This window comes from Cajanus cajan, chromosome 2 (genome assembly GCF_000230855.2).
Source record: "Cajanus cajan strain Asha chromosome 2, NIPB_CcT2T_4, whole genome shotgun sequence".
In the NCBI taxonomy this organism is placed as follows: domain Eukaryota; kingdom Viridiplantae; phylum Streptophyta; class Magnoliopsida; order Fabales; family Fabaceae; genus Cajanus; species Cajanus cajan.
The window spans coordinates 5,796-19,059 of NC_138518.1; the positions used below are offsets into that span (position 1 = coordinate 5,796).

General features: G+C 43.0%; 1 pseudogene; it reads right to left on the reverse strand.

Annotated features, from left to right (window-relative positions):
* Positions 1 to 10,853: 10,853 nt before the first annotated feature.
* On the reverse strand, positions 10,854 to 13,207 carry LOC145954048 (pollen receptor-like kinase 4; annotated as a pseudogene).
* Positions 13,208 to 13,264: the final 57 nt, after the last annotated feature.

Here is a 13,264-nt window from a genome sequence, read left to right on the forward strand (position 1 = left end):
TAAACCCTAAACCCTAAACCCTAAACCCTAAACCCTAAACCCTAAACCCTAAACCCTAAACCCTAAACCCTAAACCCTAAACCCTAAACCCTAAACCCTAAACCCTAAACCCTAAACCCTAAACCCTAAACCCTAAACCCTAAACCCTAAACCCTAAACCCTAAACCCTAAACCCTAAACCCTAAACCCTAAACCCTAAACCCTAAACCCTAAACCCTAAACCCTAAACCCTAAACCCTAAACCCTAAACCCTAAACCCTAAACCCTAAACCCTAAACCCTAAACCCTAAACCCTAAACCCTAAACCCTAAACCCTAAACCCTAAACCCTAAACCCTAAACCCTAAACCCTAAACCCTAAACCCTAAACCCTAAACCCTAAACCCTAAACCCTAAACCCTAAACCCTAAACCCTAAACCCTAAACCCTAAACCCTAAACCCTAAACCCTAAACCCTAAACCCTAAACCCTAAACCCTAAACCCTAAACCCTAAACCCTAAACCCTAAACCCTAAACCCTAAACCCTAAACCCTAAACCCTAAACCCTAAACCCTAAACCCTAAACCCTAAACCCTAAACCCTAAACCCTAAACCCTAAACCCTAAACCCTAAACCCTAAACCCTAAACCCTAAACCCTAAACCCTAAACCCTAAACCCTAAACCCTAAACCCTAAACCCTAAACCCTAAACCCTAAACCCTAAACCCTAAACCCTAAACCCTAAACCCTAAACCCTAAACCCTAAACCCTAAACCCTAAACCCTAAACCCTAAACCCTAAACCCTAAACCCTAAACCCTAAACCCTAAACCCTAAACCCTAAACCCTAAACCCTAAACCCTAAACCCTAAACCCTAAACCCTAAACCCTAAACCCTAAACCCTAAACCCTAAACCCTAAACCCTAAACCCTAAACCCTAAACCCTAAACCCTAAACCCTAAACCCTAAACCCTAAACCCTAAACCCTAAACCCTAAACCCTAAACCCTAAACCCTAAACCCTAAACCCTAAACCCTAAACCCTAAACCCTAAACCCTAAACCCTAAACCCTAAACCCTAAACCCTAAACCCTAAACCCTAAACCCTAAACCCTAAACCCTAAACCCTAAACCCTAAACCCTAAACCCTAAACCCTAAACCCTAAACCCTAAACCCTAAACCCTAAACCCTAAACCCTAAACCCTAAACCCTAAACCCTAAACCCTAAACCCTAAACCCTAAACCCTAAACCCTAAACCCTAAACCCTAAACCCTAAACCCTAAACCCTAAACCCTAAACCCTAAACCCTAAACCCTAAACCCTAAACCCTAAACCCTAAACCCTAAACCCTAAACCCTAAACCCTAAACCCTAAACCCTAAACCCTAAACCCTAAACCCTAAACCCTAAACCCTAAACCCTAAACCCTAAACCCTAAACCCTAAACCCTAAACCCTAAACCCTAAACCCTAAACCCTAAACCCTAAACCCTAAACCCTAAACCCTAAACCCTAAACCCTAAACCCTAAACCCTAAACCCTAAACCCTAAACCCTAAACCCTAAACCCTAAACCCTAAACCCTAAACCCTAAACCCTAAACCCTAAACCCTAAACCCTAAACCCTAAACCCTAAACCCTAAACCCTAAACCCTAAACCCTAAACCCTAAACCCTAAACCCTAAACCCTAAACCCTAAACCCTAAACCCTAAACCCTAAACCCTAAACCCTAAACCCTAAACCCTAAACCCTAAACCCTAAACCCTAAACCCTAAACCCTAAACCCTAAACCCTAAACCCTAAACCCTAAACCCTAAACCCTAAACCCTAAACCCTAAACCCTAAACCCTAAACCCTAAACCCTAAACCCTAAACCCTAAACCCTAAACCCTAAACCCTAAACCCTAAACCCTAAACCCTAAACCCTAAACCCTAAACCCTAAACCCTAAACCCTAAACCCTAAACCCTAAACCCTAAACCCTAAACCCTAAACCCTAAACCCTAAACCCTAAACCCTAAACCCTAAACCCTAAACCCTAAACCCTAAACCCTAAACCCTAAACCCTAAACCCTAAACCCTAAACCCTAAACCCTAAACCCTAAACCCTAAACCCTAAACCCTAAACCCTAAACCCTAAACCCTAAACCCTAAACCCTAAACCCTAAACCCTAAACCCTAAACCCTAAACCCTAAACCCTAAACCCTAAACCCTAAACCCTAAACCCTAAACCCTAAACCCTAAACCCTAAACCCTAAACCCTAAACCCTAAACCCTAAACCCTAAACCCTAAACCCTAAACCCTAAACCCTAAACCCTAAACCCTAAACCCTAAACCCTAAACCCTAAACCCTAAACCCTAAACCCTAAACCCTAAACCCTAAACCCTAAACCCTAAACCCTAAACCCTAAACCCTAAACCCTAAACCCTAAACCCTAAACCCTAAACCCTAAACCCTAAACCCTAAACCCTAAACCCTAAACCCTAAACCCTAAACCCTAAACCCTAAACCCTAAACCCTAAACCCTAAACCCTAAACCCTAAACCCTAAACCCTAAACCCTAAACCCTAAACCCTAAACCCTAAACCCTAAACCCTAAACCCTAAACCCTAAACCCTAAACCCTAAACCCTAAACCCTAAACCCTAAACCCTAAACCCTAAACCCTAAACCCTAAACCCTAAACCCTAAACCCTAAACCCTAAACCCTAAACCCTAAACCCTAAACCCTAAACCCTAAACCCTAAACCCTAAACCCTAAACCCTAAACCCTAAACCCTAAACCCTAAACCCTAAACCCTAAACCCTAAACCCTAAACCCTAAACCCTAAACCCTAAACCCTAAACCCTAAACCCTAAACCCTAAACCCTAAACCCTAAACCCTAAACCCTAAACCCTAAACCCTAAACCCTAAACCCTAAACCCTAAACCCTAAACCCTAAACCCTAAACCCTAAACCCTAAACCCTAAACCCTAAACCCTAAACCCTAAACCCTAAACCCTAAACCCTAAACCCTAAACCCTAAACCCTAAACCCTAAACCCTAAACCCTAAACCCTAAACCCTAAACCCTAAACCCTAAACCCTAAACCCTAAACCCTAAACCCTAAACCCTAAACCCTAAACCCTAAACCCTAAACCCTAAACCCTAAACCCTAAACCCTAAACCCTAAACCCTAAACCCTAAACCCTAAACCCTAAACCCTAAACCCTAAACCCTAAACCCTAAACCCTAAACCCTAAACCCTAAACCCTAAACCCTAAACCCTAAACCCTAAACCCTAAACCCTAAACCCTAAACCCTAAACCCTAAACCCTAAACCCTAAACCCTAAACCCTAAACCCTAAACCCTAAACCCTAAACCCTAAACCCTAAACCCTAAACCCTAAACCCTAAACCCTAAACCCTAAACCCTAAACCCTAAACCCTAAACCCTAAACCCTAAACCCTAAACCCTAAACCCTAAACCCTAAACCCTAAACCCTAAACCCTAAACCCTAAACCCTAAACCCTAAACCCTAAACCCTAAACCCTAAACCCTAAACCCTAAACCCTAAACCCTAAACCCTAAACCCTAAACCCTAAACCCTAAACCCTAAACCCTAAACCCTAAACCCTAAACCCTAAACCCTAAACCCTAAACCCTAAACCCTAAACCCTAAACCCTAAACCCTAAACCCTAAACCCTAAACCCTAAACCCTAAACCCTAAACCCTAAACCCTAAACCCTAAACCCTAAACCCTAAACCCTAAACCCTAAACCCTAAACCCTAAACCCTAAACCCTAAACCCTAAACCCTAAACCCTAAACCCTAAACCCTAAACCCTAAACCCTAAACCCTAAACCCTAAACCCTAAACCCTAAACCCTAAACCCTAAACCCTAAACCCTAAACCCTAAACCCTAAACCCTAAACCCTAAACCCTAAACCCTAAACCCTAAACCCTAAACCCTAAACCCTAAACCCTAAACCCTAAACCCTAAACCCTAAACCCTAAACCCTAAACCCTAAACCCTAAACCCTAAACCCTAAACCCTAAACCCTAAACCCTAAACCCTAAACCCTAAACCCTAAACCCTAAACCCTAAACCCTAAACCCTAAACCCTAAACCCTAAACCCTAAACCCTAAACCCTAAACCCTAAACCCTAAACCCTAAACCCTAAACCCTAAACCCTAAACCCTAAACCCTAAACCCTAAACCCTAAACCCTAAACCCTAAACCCTAAACCCTAAACCCTAAACCCTAAACCCTAAACCCTAAACCCTAAACCCTAAACCCTAAACCCTAAACCCTAAACCCTAAACCCTAAACCCTAAACCCTAAACCCTAAACCCTAAACCCTAAACCCTAAACCCTAAACCCTAAACCCTAAACCCTAAACCCTAAACCCTAAACCCTAAACCCTAAACCCTAAACCCTAAACCCTAAACCCTAAACCCTAAACCCTAAACCCTAAACCCTAAACCCTAAACCCTAAACCCTAAACCCTAAACCCTAAACCCTAAACCCTAAACCCTAAACCCTAAACCCTAAACCCTAAACCCTAAACCCTAAACCCTAAACCCTAAACCCTAAACCCTAAACCCTAAACCCTAAACCCTAAACCCTAAACCCTAAACCCTAAACCCTAAACCCTAAACCCTAAACCCTAAACCCTAAACCCTAAACCCTAAACCCTAAACCCTAAACCCTAAACCCTAAACCCTAAACCCTAAACCCTAAACCCTAAACCCTAAACCCTAAACCCTAAACCCTAAACCCTAAACCCTAAACCCTAAACCCTAAACCCTAAACCCTAAACCCTAAACCCTAAACCCTAAACCCTAAACCCTAAACCCTAAACCCTAAACCCTAAACCCTAAACCCTAAACCCTAAACCCTAAACCCTAAACCCTAAACCCTAAACCCTAAACCCTAAACCCTAAACCCTAAACCCTAAACCCTAAACCCTAAACCCTAAACCCTAAACCCTAAACCCTAAACCCTAAACCCTAAACCCTAAACCCTAAACCCTAAACCCTAAACCCTAAACCCTAAACCCTAAACCCTAAACCCTAAACCCTAAACCCTAAACCCTAAACCCTAAACCCTAAACCCTAAACCCTAAACCCTAAACCCTAAACCCTAAACCCTAAACCCTAAACCCTAAACCCTAAACCCTAAACCCTAAACCCTAAACCCTAAACCCTAAACCCTAAACCCTAAACCCTAAACCCTAAACCCTAAACCCTAAACCCTAAACCCTAAACCCTAAACCCTAAACCCTAAACCCTAAACCCTAAACCCTAAACCCTAAACCCTAAACCCTAAACCCTAAACCCTAAACCCTAAACCCTAAACCCTAAACCCTAAACCCTAAACCCTAAACCCTAAACCCTAAACCCTAAACCCTAAACCCTAAACCCTAAACCCTAAACCCTAAACCCTAAACCCTAAACCCTAAACCCTAAACCCTAAACCCTAAACCCTAAACCCTAAACCCTAAACCCTAAACCCTAAACCCTAAACCCTAAACCCTAAACCCTAAACCCTAAACCCTAAACCCTAAACCCTAAACCCTAAACCCTAAACCCTAAACCCTAAACCCTAAACCCTAAACCCTAAACCCTAAACCCTAAACCCTAAACCCTAAACCCTAAACCCTAAACCCTAAACCCTAAACCCTAAACCCTAAACCCTAAACCCTAAACCCTAAACCCTAAACCCTAAACCCTAAACCCTAAACCCTAAACCCTAAACCCTAAACCCTAAACCCTAAACCCTAAACCCTAAACCCTAAACCCTAAACCCTAAACCCTAAACCCTAAACCCTAAACCCTAAACCCTAAACCCTAAACCCTAAACCCTAAACCCTAAACCCTAAACCCTAAACCCTAAACCCTAAACCCTAAACCCTAAACCCTAAACCCTAAACCCTAAACCCTAAACCCTAAACCCTAAACCCTAAACCCTAAACCCTAAACCCTAAACCCTAAACCCTAAACCCTAAACCCTAAACCCTAAACCCTAAACCCTAAACCCTAAACCCTAAACCCTAAACCCTAAACCCTAAACCCTAAACCCTAAACCCTAAACCCTAAACCCTAAACCCTAAACCCTAAACCCTAAACCCTAAACCCTAAACCCTAAACCCTAAACCCTAAACCCTAAACCCTAAACCCTAAACCCTAAACCCTAAACCCTAAACCCTAAACCCTAAACCCTAAACCCTAAACCCTAAACCCTAAACCCTAAACCCTAAACCCTAAACCCTAAACCCTAAACCCTAAACCCTAAACCCTAAACCCTAAACCCTAAACCCTAAACCCTAAACCCTAAACCCTAAACCCTAAACCCTAAACCCTAAACCCTAAACCCTAAACCCTAAACCCTAAACCCTAAACCCTAAACCCTAAACCCTAAACCCTAAACCCTAAACCCTAAACCCTAAACCCTAAACCCTAAACCCTAAACCCTAAACCCTAAACCCTAAACCCTAAACCCTAAACCCTAAACCCTAAACCCTAAACCCTAAACCCTAAACCCTAAACCCTAAACCCTAAACCCTAAACCCTAAACCCTAAACCCTAAACCCTAAACCCTAAACCCTAAACCCTAAACCCTAAACCCTAAACCCTAAACCCTAAACCCTAAACCCTAAACCCTAAACCCTAAACCCTAAACCCTAAACCCTAAACCCTAAACCCTAAACCCTAAACCCTAAACCCTAAACCCTAAACCCTAAACCCTAAACCCTAAACCCTAAACCCTAAACCCTAAACCCTAAACCCTAAACCCTAAACCCTAAACCCTAAACCCTAAACCCTAAACCCTAAACCCTAAACCCTAAACCCTAAACCCTAAACCCTAAACCCTAAACCCTAAACCCTAAACCCTAAACCCTAAACCCTAAACCCTAAACCCTAAACCCTAAACCCTAAACCCTAAACCCTAAACCCTAAACCCTAAACCCTAAACCCTAAACCCTAAACCCTAAACCCTAAACCCTAAACCCTAAACCCTAAACCCTAAACCCTAAACCCTAAACCCTAAACCCTAAACCCTAAACCCTAAACCCTAAACCCTAAACCCTAAACCCTAAACCCTAAACCCTAAACCCTAAACCCTAAACCCTAAACCCTAAACCCTAAACCCTAAACCCTAAACCCTAAACCCTAAACCCTAAACCCTAAACCCTAAACCCTAAACCCTAAACCCTAAACCCTAAACCCTAAACCCTAAACCCTAAACCCTAAACCCTAAACCCTAAACCCTAAACCCTAAACCCTAAACCCTAAACCCTAAACCCTAAACCCTAAACCCTAAACCCTAAACCCTAAACCCTAAACCCTAAACCCTAAACCCTAAACCCTAAACCCTAAACCCTAAACCCTAAACCCTAAACCCTAAACCCTAAACCCTAAACCCTAAACCCTAAACCCTAAACCCTAAACCCTAAACCCTAAACCCTAAACCCTAAACCCTAAACCCTAAACCCTAAACCCTAAACCCTAAACCCTAAACCCTAAACCCTAAACCCTAAACCCTAAACCCTAAACCCTAAACCCTAAACCCTAAACCCTAAACCCTAAACCCTAAACCCTAAACCCTAAACCCTAAACCCTAAACCCTAAACCCTAAACCCTAAACCCTAAACCCTAAACCCTAAACCCTAAACCCTAAACCCTAAACCCTAAACCCTAAACCCTAGACCCTAGACCCTAGACCCTAGACCCTAGACCCTAGACCCTAGACCCTAAACCCTAGACCCTAGACCCTAAACCCTAGACCCTAAACCCTAAACCCTAAACCCTAAACCCTAAACCCTAGACCCTAAACCCTAGACCCTAGACCCTAGACCCTAGACCCTAAACCCTAAACCCTAAACCCTAGACCCTAAACCCTAGACCCTAAACCCTAAACCCTAGACCCTAGACCCTAGACCCTAGACCCTAGACCCTAAACCCTAGACCCTAAACCCTAAACCCTAAACCCTAAACCCTAAACCCTAAAACCCTAGACCCTAAAACCCTAAACCCTAAACCCTAAACCCTAAACCCTAAACCCTAAACCCTAAACCCTAAACCCTAAACCCTAAACCCTAAACCCTAAACCCTAAAACCCTAAACCCTAAACCCTAAACCCTAAACCCTAAACCCTAAACCCTAAACCCTAAACCCTAAACCCTAAACCCTAAACCCTAAACCCTAAACCCTAAACCCTAAACCCTAAACCCTAAACCCTAAACCCTAAACCCTAAACCCTAAACCCTAAACCCTAAACCCTAAACCCTAAACCCTAAACCCTAAACCCTAAACCCTAAACCCTAAACCCTAAACCCTAAACCCTAAACCCTAAACCCTAAACCCTAAACCCTAAACCCTAAACCCTAAACCCTAAACCCTAAACCCTAAACCCTAAACCCTAAACCCTAAACCCTAAACCCTAAACCCTAAACCCTAAACCCTAAACCCTAAACCCTAAACCCTAAACCCTAAACCCTAAACCCTAAACCCTAAACCCTAAACCCTAAACCCTAAACCCTAAACCCTAAACCCTAAACCCTAAACCCTAAACCCTAAACCCTAAACCCTAAACCCTAAACCCTAAACCCTAAACCCTAAACCCTAAACCCTAAACCCTAAACCCTAAACCCTAAACCCTAAACCCTAAACCCTAAACCCTAAACCCTAAACCCTAAACCCTAAACCCTAAACCCTAAACCCTAAACCCTAAACCCTAAACCCTAAACCCTAAACCCTAAACCCTAAACCCTAAACCCTAAACCCTAAACCCTAAACCCTAAACCCTAAACCCTAAACCCTAAACCCTAAACCCTAAACCCTAAACCCTAAACCCTAAACCCTAAACCCTAAACCCTAAACCCTAAACCCTAAACCCTAAACCCTAAACCCTAAACCCTAAACCCTAAACCCTAAACCCTAAACCCTAAACCCTAAACCCTAAACCCTAAACCCTAAACCCTAAACCCTAAACCCTAAACCCTAAACCCTAAACCCTAAACCCTAAACCCTAAACCCTAAACCCTAAACCCTAAACCCTAAACCCTAAACCCTAAACCCTAAACCCTAAACCCTAAACCCTAAACCCTAAACCCTAAACCCTAAACCCTAAACCCTAAACCCTAAACCCTAAACCCTAAACCCTAAACCCTAAACCCTAGACCCTAGACCCTAGACCCTAGACCCTAAACCCTAGACCCTAAACCCTAAACCCTAAAACCCTAGACCCTAAAACCCTAGACCCTAGACCCTAGACCCTAGACCCTAAAACCTAGACCCTAAAACCCTAGACCCTAGACCCTAGACCCTAGACCCTAGACCCTAGACCCTAGACCCTAGACCCTAGACCCTAGACCCTAGACCCTAGACCCTAGACCCTAGACCCTAGACCCTAGACCCTAGACCCTAGACCCTAGACCCTAGACCCTAGACCCTAGACCCTAGACCCTAGACCCTAGACCCTAGACCCTAGACCCTAGACCCTAGACCCTAGACCCTAGACCCTAGACCCTAGACCCTAGACCCTAGACCCTAGACCCTAGACCCTAGACCCTAGACCCTAGACCCTAGACCCTAGACCCTAGACCCTAGACCCTAGACCCTAGACCCTAGACCCTAGACCCTAGACCCTAGACCCTAGACCCTAGACCCTAGACCCTAGACCCTAGACCCTAGACCCTAGACCCCAAACCCTAAACCCCAAACCCTAAACCCCAAACCCTAAACCCCAAACCCTGAACCCTAAACCCTGAACCCTAAACCCTGAACCCTGAACCCTGAACCCTGAACCCTGAACCCTGAACCCTGAACCCTGAACCCTGAACCCTGAACCCTGAACCCTGAACCCTGAAACCCTGAACCCTGAAACCCTGAACCCTGAAACCCTGAACCCTGAAACCCTGAACCCTGAAACCCTGAACCCTGAAACCCTGAACCCTGAACCCTGAAACCCTGAACCCTGAAACCCTGAACCCTGAACCCCTGAACCCTGAAACCCTGAAACCCTGAACCCTGAACCCTGAACCCTGAACCCTGAACCCTGAACCCTGAAACCCTGAACCCCTGAACCCTGAACCCTGAAACCCTGAAACCCTGAACCCTGAAACCCTGAACCCTGAACCCTGAACCCAAAACCCTCAACCCTAAAAACCCTAAACCCTAAACCCTAAAAAACCATAAACCCTAAAAAACCCTAAACCCAAAAAACCATAAACCCTAAAAAACCCTAAACCCTAACCCCTAAACCATAACCCCTAAACCCTAACCCCTAAACCCTAGACCCTAAACCGTAGACCCTAGACCCTAGACCCTAGACCCTAGACCCTAGACCCTAGACCCTAAGACCCTTGGACCCTTGGACCCTTGGACCCTTGGACCCTTGGACCCTTGACCCTAGACCCTAGACCCTAGACCCTAGACCCGAAACTCGGAACCCGGAACCCCAAACCCCAAACCCCAAACCCCAAACCCTAAACCCTCAAAGACAACACTTATTTTCAGCTCGTGGTCAAACAGATGTATCAAGTATCGAAAGCAAAATTAGAGCATTAGAATTGATAGTTTCTGATGATTTTTAGGTATTTTTTATTATTCTTTATTCATATTTAACATTGCTATCCATGGTTGATTTGCTCATTGTGAACTGCAGCCTTTTAAAAATTTGGAGTAGCAGGAACACATGGAGGAGGTGGTCCAGCAGCAACACTTGGGGAAAGAGGTGCAGCGACTTTTTTTAATTTTCTTGTTTTTTATTTATTTTAAATTTAACTTTATTTCTTTACATTTTTGTTGTGGGGGAAGAGGTGCAGCAGTTTTTTTTTAATCTCCTATTTTTCATTTATTTTAAATTTAACTTAATTTCTTTACATTTTTGTTGTTGAGCAACAGCAACACCCAACAAGCAGCAACGCCCAACAAACAGAAGCAGGGCCCAACAATCAACAGGAACAGCAACAGCACCCGACCCAGTAGCAGCTAGAACAGCAACCGCGCCCAACCCAACAAGAATAGGAACAGCAACCACACCCGACCCAGCAGGAACAAGAAAAATTTATGTCAGCACCTAAACATGGCAAGCCAAGTATACGTGTGACTTCTTTAATAGAAAAATTTATCAACTTGTCCTGATTTAGAAATGATTCACTTTCTGGCTTCCAACTACAGTAAAAAAAGGCAAAAAAAAATTAATTCAGCAAAATAAAAAATTTAAAACAAAAAAAATATTCGATATAAATTATTACCGGCTGACAAGCTCTAACAGCAATAAATTGCTGATACGAATATTTTTATCATCCTCCCTCATCAACATCAAGCTGAATGAAGTATTTTTCAGTTTCTGTTGCTGTTTTTCTGATAACCCGTGATTCAATGCACATACCTTGCCCCAATGCAAGGCATGTCTGATCCGAACCTGACCCTAAAAACAAGAAAAGAAATATGAATACCAGGAATATTATATAATTAGCCTATTAGAGTCAGAATCAAGAGAGAACACCATACTATATTTACCTTTCCAGATTCTATAATTTTTTCTTGGGATGTCGCCGCCATGCCTAAAACCAAAGTCAAATTAATAATAAAAATGAAACAAGAATAACTGAACCATTCTATTAAGAAATCCACAACTAGTGTATAAGAACCTCAAGGAAATAGATTGAAAGAGATTAAAGCTCAGCCAACATAAGTAAAACTATCATGATTAGTTGTTAGTAGTTCAGAAAAAAAAAAATAGAAATATAAGGTGACCTATATATTAGGGAAGCAATAATTAAGATGAAAGACAAAAAAATAGAGAGATCATAAAAGGAAAATAGAAAGAACAGCGACTAGCAATTTCGTTGAGAGAAGGTAATCCCTGTTAACAACAAAAGAATGAAAATAAGCACGCCTTACAACCAACAAATTTCACCATGAAACGCAAACCCTAAACCCTAAAAACCCTAAACCCTCAAGAAAAAAAAAGCATAACTCTATAAGTATTCCTTTCGAAGGTTATAATAATGGAGGAGTAATTTCCAATAATTACATTATTTTCAGTTTCTTTCAAGTCTTCAATTTGTGCAAGAGCTTCCTTGATATCTAACCTTCTTTCCACATTCTCCTCACAACAACTCAAGCCAATCTTTAAGAGTTTGAGCAACTGAGCTTTACTGTTTCCGATTCCTCCCATCTCTACGTCAAACACGTCACTCGTGCGCTTCTCAGTAATCATGGTATTTACCCAACTAATTATGTTAGGATCAGTATTATACCAAAGTGTGAGATAGTTCTCAGGAAATTTGTCGGTTAAGATCTCGAGTATTAGAATTCCAAAACTCCATACATCAGTCCTCTTTGTAATGCGACCAAGTTGAGCATACTCAGGAGATTTGTAAAGCATGATGACTTGTTGGGCATGGTCAAGGTTGATGACAGGACTGAGGGCATAATCCATGAGTAGGGGCTCAAAGGATTCATCCAAAAGCACGTTGGAAGATTTCAGATGACCATGAGGCATAATGATGCTTGGGAGTGCAGTGTATAGGTAAGACAAACCCCTAGCTACACCTTTGACAATTTTCAAGCGAGTTGGCCAATCAAGTCCGGGCTTTTGATAGCTATGATTACCTGCAAAAGTGGTGTTTGTTCATATATTAATATACATTAACATAGGTGGAAAGGAAAGGAAGTCCAATATAATTACGTAAGTACCATGAAGACGGCTGGCCAAAGCAACCGTTGTCAACAAAGGCAGCGAGCAAAAGCTTTTCTTCTCTCCTATAATAATAGGAGACGAGAGGGAGAAGATTGGGATGGTTGAGATTACCTAGCCTTCTCATGTGCTCGTTAAACTCCTCTTTTGGCACATTGTTCATATGCTTGTACCTCTTTACAACCACGGCTTGACTGTCCAAAATGACGGCCTTGTAGGAAGACCCAAATCCCACACTTCCTAAAATTTCAGCGGAAGCCTTCAGCAAATCCTGCAAATCAAACTTGAGTTGGTCATGCCTCACGAATGTCAGTTTCCCTTGTTCCGCCCTCCTGGCACGCCCACGCCCGTGATCTGGTGCTACCTGCCTCGGACTAGCATCACGGTAATCTGCTAGGCTTTTAGTTTTCACATAAATGGGAGGAGCGTATTTATTTGAGGATTGGCCCTGGCCCTGCAACGCTGAGGCCTGTTGCTGTTGGTTTTTCTCTGACCTCAACCGACATATCACCAACACTACAACCACCATGGCTACTATGAATGTTGTTGCGTACACAAGTAAAATTTTGAACAAAAATTACTTTAC